The following is a 10,088-nucleotide window of genomic DNA, read 5'->3' on the forward strand; positions in this document are numbered from 1 at the left end:
GCTCATAAGCTACCTTGCCGAATCGACTAAGAATCTTAAAGGGACCAACATATCGGGGACTGAGTTTTTCTTTCTTGCCGAACCACTTCACTCCCTTCATGGGAGAGATATTTAGATAGACAGAGTCACCAATCTCAAACTCGAGATCTTTTCTACGAACATCTGCATAAGACTTCTGTCGGCTCTAAGCAGCAGCAATCTTTAGGTCTCCCTGTAAATATATTACATAATTCATTAGTAGGAATTATATGAAATTTTATAATTTGTAAATATGAAGATTCATAATTTCAACATACCACATTGCATTAAAAAAAATACATAAACTAATTCAAGAAAATAAATATTATATCGAAATTGATTCTACACAAAGCAAGAAGAATAACATTATGAAAAAATGATAATTGCATGAAACAGATTCGAATGATGTTTTTGTTATTTGTTTTCGTATGCTTTTGATATCTAAAATATTGATTTCCTAACAGTGTCAAAAAAAAAATAATGAACTTAAAAAAATAAAATATCGTTAAAATCTCATCTTCCTCCATACATTGCAAGCAGAGAATGTAACCTATCGCCATCCATTAGATCAATTAAATACAAAGTTATATCAGAATTTTTTTAAAAAGAATAAAGGAAAAATTAGTAAAAAGTGAATTTGATTAAGAACAAATCTTTGGTTGATTTATGATTTTGAAATAACACAACCCTTTAGATGTTAATGAAGTATGTGTAAAATCATTTTTAGAGATAATTAGGGGGTGATTGATATCCTGACAATAACTGTCATCCCCTTTTTTGGGTATAAAAATTCATTTTTTCATATATAAAATTTGTATTTTCTTTTTTATATTATTAGAATTTTTTTCCTTTTTTATACCCTTTTTTGCTACAATTTGCAAAGATGAAAATTATGCTATTAAGTTGCAGTTAACCATCTAAGGAAGGTTATTTAATATTTTTTTCTTAAGTGAAATTCATTTGACCGAGTGGCCAATTTGGGTTTAGAAACATGGCCGCTTGGCCATTTCAGTTAAAAAAAAGGGTTACTTTATTTGTAAAACATTTAAGTAAAACTTATATAAATTTCAATAACTTTACCTTAATGACTCCCTACTTCTATTATTTGCTAAATTATGAATAATCTCTTTTTTGCTATTTTTGGATGCATAATTAACATCCAGATACATAATTTTGAAGTTGAGATACATAATGTTGAACTTAAGAATATAACAGTTAATTACTCTATTTTTTCTAGGATACATAATTAACATTTGGATATATAATTTTAAAATTGAGATAAATAATTTTGATTACTAAGATACATTCATTTCCGAAACTATTTGATAGAGATACATAATACATTAAATAAACCAAAGAAAGATACATAATTAAAATTATGTATTAAAAATTTATGGGTTTGTAGATGCATCTGGGTTTATTTTTTGAATTTTTTCTTAGATAATTAATAAAAGGAACATAAATTTTATATTTTTTAGTAAAAATAATTTGTGATATTACGTAATTTTTTTAAAATTTAATTCAATGAATATTTTACATAGTTTTTCCTTCATTAACAACTGAAATTATTTCTGACCCAACGGTCCAACAAATTGAAAGCTTTTTTAACCTTGTCTAAATTGGCTTTCTTGGCCCACTCATTTTGATTAAGGGAGATTGATACGGAAGACATCATATTACATAATATCCCTTAATATTTTAAAAATTACATAAAATCTCTATTTGCATATTTACTCTTGATACATATGCTATAACTTGCACATCCTATTTTCTCTCCTCTTTTCACGCCATCTCTCTCTTCCTTTTACGCATCCTCCCTTTTTTTCTCCACAAATTAATCCTGTAAAATCTCTCCCATTTTTAGTAGATTTTGAGTAAACTTCATTCTCTAATATTTCAACTGATTTTAACCGTAATCATTCATCCTTTAATTTTAAAAATTGACAACTTCTTCAAAGAGGTTAACTTTTGGTTTATGCTTTAAAATCCTTTTGTGTTAATTTGTTTTATCTTCAATGGCTAATGAAGATTCACTCTCATTGAGCTTGGGGATTTCACAAATTGAAACACAAAAAGTTGTTCATGATAGTAATCAAGTCTTGAGTTTTACTCCGGGCAATTTTGATTACACCAAATTAAGTTTTAGTGAAAATTGATCAAAGCAGCGGAATGATCCTGAAAAATTGAAGATTTTAAGAGAAGCTTCTGCTGCTAAAAATCAAGTTTCTGACATGCAAATGGAAGATCAGGATAAAATTGAACAAATCCCCAAATCCAAGTCGGAACAGGTATTATTTTCGCAACTAATTCGTAAATGGTGATTCATATAAGTGGTTCGTTTAACTAGTTATTCATATGAGTGATTCATATAATAACAGATTAATAGATTAACTGGTTACTTGGTGATTCATATTTTTTTTTTGTTATTCATACGGGTGATTCATATGGGTGAATCAATAAACTGATATTTTAATTAGTGATACATATATAGTGCTAGTGATTCATTTGACTGATTCTTTTAACTGGTGATTCATATAATTGTATATTAACAGACTAAGTGGTGTTTCATATTTTTTTGGTGATTCATACGTGTGATTCATATTTGTGAAACACTACAATGATATTTTAATTGGTGATACACATAAGGTACTGGTGATTCATAAATGGTGATTCATATAACTGGCTGTTTTAATAGGTGATTCATACGGGTGATTCATTTATTTGCATATTAACGGATTAACTGATTAATTAGCGATTCATATTTTTTTGGTGATTCATATAGGTGATTCATATGGGTATTACAGCAAGGTGATCTAAACAACTACTACATATGTTCCTTCTTTTCAACATTGATATCATGCATTGAGGAACCAAACAGTTGTTAAATATGTTCCTTCTTTTCGACATTGATATCATACATCGAGGAAGAAGCAAGGTGATCTCCATTGCTACCACAAATGTGAGAGACTTGAGAAACATATTGCCATCCCTTATTGATAATGATGCTGCCAGCGTAATAGGCAGCAAGTTGATTGTAGAGCGATCAAAAGAATCTGATGTCTACGCCATTGCATATGAACTCGGGAAGAATGAGCGAATAGAGGGCATACTTAGGATTATTCTTGATACTATTCAAAAAAATGGAATCATATTTGTTTGAAATTTCAACTTGTGTACTCTTAACTTTCTATCAGCTACTTTAGATATTTTCAGGATCAGTAATTCCTAACTATTAGAACCCATACGTCTTCCTCTGTATTGGAGCTTGTCTTTGTAGCATAGGATAGCGTTATATTTTGTCAAAAGATTGTTCTGTTACTTGGTAGTGGTGAGAACTATTTTAGTACCATGTTTAAGTTTGCAGTCCTCTTTGGAGAAAATATAAGGCTCTAAAAAGATCAAAATAGGACATTGTTGTTAAAATTTGTTCAAATAAGAATGGTGCACCAACAACTAGCCATATAATAAACATTATTACTGAGTTTAAGGATTTATTCGTGTAGAAAGCTAAAAAAACAGCAATTGTATTTTTCTCCTGATACCAAACTTTTGCTTTTCAACATCAAAACAATCCCTTCAAAATCAAATCAAAACACAATTGTTCCCAAGAAAACATATTCAAACCAAATGCATCTATTCGTTCTCCCATATCAAGGAAACATGTATTAGTTTTGCTGGTGTGTGTGCATTTTTATGTGAGTTTTCTATCAATACTCACCACCACACATCAAATCATGACGAATCGGTCAATACTTACCACCACACGTCAAGGCTCAATTTATGGCGAGTTCACAAAAGAGCCAAATATATGTATGTGTGTGTGTGTGTGAGAGAGAGAGAGAGAGAGAGTAACTCTTGTAATCTTATTTATCAAAATTTAGTCTCGACAATGATAAAAAATACAGTGGCAATAAGTCAATAATACAACATGTGTTTCCTTCAAAAGAACAAAAAATTGAAAGAGAAATGAAAATGAAAAATTCTTTAAGTAAACTTCTATAAAAGTAGAATATATAAAGATACATCGTTTTGCTGAAGATACATAACAAGCACCAAAATGCAAACAATACTAGTATACTATTACTCCTGGAGATAAAGGAATGACAAAACAAAGTTAATAGTGAGATCAATTAAGAGAAGAATAAACATATCACGCGTCAAAGCAAACCCAAGTTTAGAATTCTCCATTACCATTACACTTAATCGTGGTTCCTTTCTAGAAATGAATTCTTAGGCAGCAACCTGTAATATACAAGAAAAATCTGTATAAATTTTCAAGAAAGTAGAAGTAAAGTATATGCAGAAACAACATTTAATTATTTTGACAAACAAATAAAGATGTGGCATAATGAAAAGACATAATATATGCCCATACCAATCAACGGACAATATATTTAGCCATGTAAATACGTTTACTTTAGGGCCTATGCTTTCTAAGAGTTTCTTAGCTCTAGTAGGAGATTTTTATGACAGGATAAAGTTAGAGAGATTCTAGAACTCTTATAGTTTTTGTTTAATATGCTGGTCTGAGATGAAATTTTAATTGAATAAATATGGTTAGTGCAGATTCATATAGCCGATCCCAACTTATTTAGGACTGAGGCCTAATTGTTGTTTATACAAATAAACTCAAGACCTGCTCATTACATGAGCTAAAATCAGCAAGCAACCACAGTGAATCAGCTATATACTCCATTATTAAGGAGACAATTCTCCTGGATAAGGCAAAGTTAGGACCAAATCTAACCATACAAATCATGATAAATCAAATAATGCTCCATGGACTCGACATATATGAAGAAATTGTTTAAACTCTTGTAAGGCAAGAATCATAAAAAGTTGGCAGATATCCCTAGCATCACTTTAAACAAGAACATAGGATTCTCACATCTAAGTGTTAATTTACTGATCTCATAATATAGAAGAGATCTAAATCGCATAAGGCCTAACATTTGAATCACCAATATGAATCATCATTTATATGAATATCCAATTACATGAATAACCGGCTATATGAATCACCATTTATATGAATATCCACTTACAAGAATAATTAGTTATTTGTATCACTTATATGAATCACCAGTTATATGAATCACTTGTTATTTGCATCAACAGTTACATAAATCACCAATATGAATCACCAACTATATGAATCACTAATTACATGAATCATCAGTTACATAAATCACCAATATCAATCACCATTTATATAAATCACCAACTATATGAATCACTAATTACATGAATCATCCGTTACATTAATCACTAACATAAAAAACTAGTTATATGAATAACCTACTATATGAATCAACAATTAACTAATATACAAAAAATTTCTCTTTCAATTGTAAACAGAATATATCAAGTTATAAGAATCACCAATATGAATCACCATTTATATGAAACACCAGTTATATGCATCACCAATATGAATTACCAGTTACATAAATCACCAATTATATGCATCACCAATATGAATCACCAGTTATATGAATCACTGGCTATACGAATCTGTTATATGAATCACCAGTTATTTGAAACACCATTTATATGCATCACCAATATGAATCACTAGTTATATGAAACAACAGTTATATTATTCACAAGTTATATGAATCACCGGATATATGAATCACCAAATAATCATACTTACATAAATTCCTGAATCTTTGTGCATTGTATGCAGAACTAGATTTCAAGTAGAGGCATATTTGTGTAGATGTATCAAAGTGATACATATGAGTTCCAGATGTATCACTATGATACATCTGTTATCAGATAGTTAAAAAAAGCCTGCAAATCAACTTGCCATCATACACATGACTTTGCCTCGTTCAAAATTTGAAGAAAAGGTTTCATAGCCATATCATTATGAATCTCCAACGCTGATAAATTGCCTTAAACAATGTATTTGGCATGAATTTTTTGCAGAGAAACGTCAATTTTCAATTGAATTGATATGACATCTATTAAATCGCGGTACAATATTTTTTTATGAATTACAATACCGTCGACCCGATAGTTATCATATCTTATTTTTTAAACCCATTCCCCGAAATGACACAATAACACCGTCACGAGTTCCATTGAAGATTACCATAAATTTTAGAAGGAAGATCAATTTTTTTCCCCAAAATTCAAAAAATTTGATCTTGTAATCTGGTATGGTTCAAAAATATTGGTTTACTTCAACTTTGAGCTCTTGTTGAATGAAATTGAGGTTTTAATGCTTGTAACTGTTTTGTCGTGATTTGCGTTGTTGAAATTAAAGAAAATCTATTACTTCCTTAAATAAAGATCTGATATGTTTCATATGTATCACCTTTTTATATGTATCACCGCTTAACATATGTATCACCATTTTAAAAATTCGGGATAAGATGTAATTAGTAAAATAATCAGAATTTTATGTAATATCACTTAAACATTTAGGGTTTTATGTAAGTTATTCTAAATAGAATTGGCATCCTTTTAACACAATATATTTAGCAAAATTTAGTTCTAAAAGAATTGACATCACACAGTCATCACAAGGATTGACGAACGGTTGGTGGCATTGACAAGAAGACTCGGAGGAATTTAATTTGATATATAGTAGGCCACATGAATCTTTATATCCAAGGAGAAACAGTCATTGGAAGTTGACCCAAGCAAAATCGTCAACTAAAAGTCAATCGATAGGAAAATGCTCAACTTAACTTTTGAGCTAGAAAATTTTTGTGGTGTATATTCATCTCCAAGGATCATTTCGAAACATTAAGTTTTTTCAAGGCATTTAGGAAACTCTCCTCGGAAACAACCTCTCTACTTCTCTGGAGATAGCGGTATGGACTGCGTATATTCAACCCTCCCCAGACCCCACTTGATGGGAATACACTGGGTTTGTTGTTGTTGTATTTAGGAAGCTCTCCAAGCAGATTGATACACTTGTCTAATGAGGCTTATCTTCTGGTATTCCTAACACACCTAGACCAATAGAACTTTGTTCACTAATGATCTTCCTAAGCATCTAACATGCATGTAGTGGTATGGAAATAGTTATAACAAATTTCAACCCTTACATATAGTAGGTCATATGTGTGTATCCACAAAATCCCCAATTTATCTTCTTTATTTGTATTGTCCCTTTTTATTTGGAGTATGTATTATTTTGATTATCTTTTTCCTTATTTTATGTTAGATAAAGAGAGTCAATTATTTGTTTGCCTTATTTCACTTTTTGCCAATAAAATTGAAATTTTTTCCATATCAATATACTTTTGCCTTTTAACTTCTGATCTTCATATCAAAATTTGCATAGAATTTTATTTTATTGTCTATTACGGATTATACTAAAGTATTGTATATATGTGTATACAAATGAATATATACTAATGCAATAAAAGTTTATCAATTTATTAGATGAATACAAAAAAATGAATAATATGAAAATAAATGTATACTAACCTGTCAGGTAGATACGGACCAATGAATGGACGGGTGTAATTTGTTTTAAATAACACACTAGCATATGTATCCAATTTACAGATGTATACAAGATATGTATACAAAATCCAACAAAAACAAACAACAAATGGCAAACATACAAGTGTATACATAATATGTTTGAAAATTTCAGTAACAGTAAACAATTAACATTTTTTTCAACAAATTTCGTAAAATAGAAGGTGATTAATCAAGATATGGACATTGCAAATATTCTTTAAATTAACTTTGAGAGATTTGCTAATTAAAATGGAGAGATTATAGGAGGAAAACGCAAAAGATGAAAGAAAAAAAAGAAAAGAGGTTTTTTAGGATGATACATGGAAAGAAAAAAGTTGAGAGAAAAAATTGAATATAGAAAAAATGTTTATGAGTCATTGTTACTTTCATTAGCCAAAAAAGTGATAAATAATCATTTTGTGCTAAACTTATCACAAAATTGGACGAATAAATGATAATTCTTTCTCTTAATAGTTAATACCTATGCACCATAATTAGTTCATTCACGAGAAAATTTTAGAAATACTATACTTTGAGCTCTAATTATCAATTATAACAATAGTTTGACTAATTGTCAAATATATCAATAGTTTAGTTTTAAAAAAAATCGTTATACAGTATATCAATTTGTTTGAAATAATGGACAAATAAAAGGAAACAGAAGGAGTAGTGCTTGATTCTCAAAAATACCATATCGGGAAAATGACACTTTTAAACCCCATGCTAATAATATATTTTGCTTTTAGTTCTTGTGTCATTCAACTGACACTATTAACGTTCAATTATATTATGTGAGTGGTATAGTTTCAAGATCAATCTCATCAATCTAGAAAGTTGGATCTTGCAGAAATAGTAGGAAAAGTTTATCAACTTGGAGCTATTATTACATGAACAAAATTTGCAATCGCTACTGCTATTATATCTCTTTGACTCTTTCTGTAAAATTGAATATTTTATGTACATAGTTTTTAGAATAGATTTAATATTTACCCATTGGAGCTCATGCTATAAAAATGCTTGATGGTGCACTTACAAGGATCAATTCATTTTTTTTTTTTCTTTTCTTTAGTAGTGCATCCATTACTCTAGAAATCCTAGAATTGCCTCTTGCTTCAAATTTGCAATATTTGCCAATATTATCTAGACATATTCCTCAATTGGGAATGAACACCAAGAAATCCAGAGAAACCGGAAACTATCATTATTAATGCAGTCATTTTCACCAACTACGATATTATCTGTTGTGAAGAATTTCATATTCGTTTTCATTTTTTGACAAGTCAAAATTTCATTCATGAACGAAAACTTATATTGTTTGGACTTTTCAAAAATATCGATGTGTGCATGTCGAATTTTTTAAAAATTATATATTTTTAAGAAATTTGATAAGAATACTGCAACATTTTTAAAAAGTCCAAGCAACCTAGACGAAAACCATGGAGAAATGTGTCACGCGACTCAAAGTCTCAAAATCGACTCATCCAAAGTGGTCTATCAATATTGTCCTTTCATTTCTGAGACAAAAAGCTAAAGATCCTATCCCGGGATTACCTTTACAAGCCCCATCTGCAGGGGCGGATCTATTAAGGCCCGTGAAGGTGGTACGCCACTCGCAAACTTCGACGGAAACTCTCTCTATATATAGGTATATATACACTAATATATTCAAATAATAAACCTGCCACCCATAATACCAAAGTGATTTCCAGTGCAAGTGGTAAGGTGTGTTTTTAGTGGCCCAATGGTCGCGGATTCGACCTTTGTTGGCAGCAAATATTTTTTTAAAAGAAATATACACTGATATATTCAAATAATAAACTTGTCACCCTCTATACCAAAGTGATATCTAGTACAAGTGGTAACACGTGATTTTAGTGGCTGTAAGGTCGCGGGTTCGACCTTTGCTGGCAGCAACAGATTTTTTTAAAGTAATGTTTGCTACTTTGCAGGCGTAATTATATTTTGCATAATATTATGCTAATTACAGTTGACTTAATTATACAATTAAATATTGTTTTTGACCTTTTTTTAAAATTTCGTTAGTTGTTAAAAAATAAATTATTCTCTCTTATCCAAATTAAAAAAAAAAAATCCTATCGCTATTCTCTCAATTTTCAAATCACGATTTCACCTCTATTTCTTGACTTCTGGACACTGGTGCACTTGACATTCGGAGAGTTTGAATCCTAGATCCGCCTCTTCCCATCTATATTATATTTCACCTTATCCCTCTCTGGAAAAGCCCATATAACCTATGATAGTATAATCTAGGCTTATAACTCTCGAGAATAGAGACAATATTAGGCCATTTCTATTTACCAATCTTCATCCATGAAAACAAAACCTTGATCAACTTCTTAATCATGCCTTGCACCTGTCATACCAACTGTGTAAATGAGATGTTTTCTTCATGTTTCATCTCATTTCTCCTTCTCCATAAGCACCAGATAATTATTGTTGGCATTACCCTGCATACTGCTTCCATCTTGGGATTCCAGCTCATGGTCCACCATGTATGAATAAGTTGATGCAAATCCATATCTTCAATATCAATGCCTGCAAAAATAGCAAACTGCTTTCAT

Source organism: Capsicum annuum, chromosome 5, assembly GCF_002878395.1.
Source record: "Capsicum annuum cultivar UCD-10X-F1 chromosome 5, UCD10Xv1.1, whole genome shotgun sequence".
NCBI classification, from domain to species: Eukaryota; Viridiplantae; Streptophyta; class Magnoliopsida; order Solanales; family Solanaceae; genus Capsicum; species Capsicum annuum.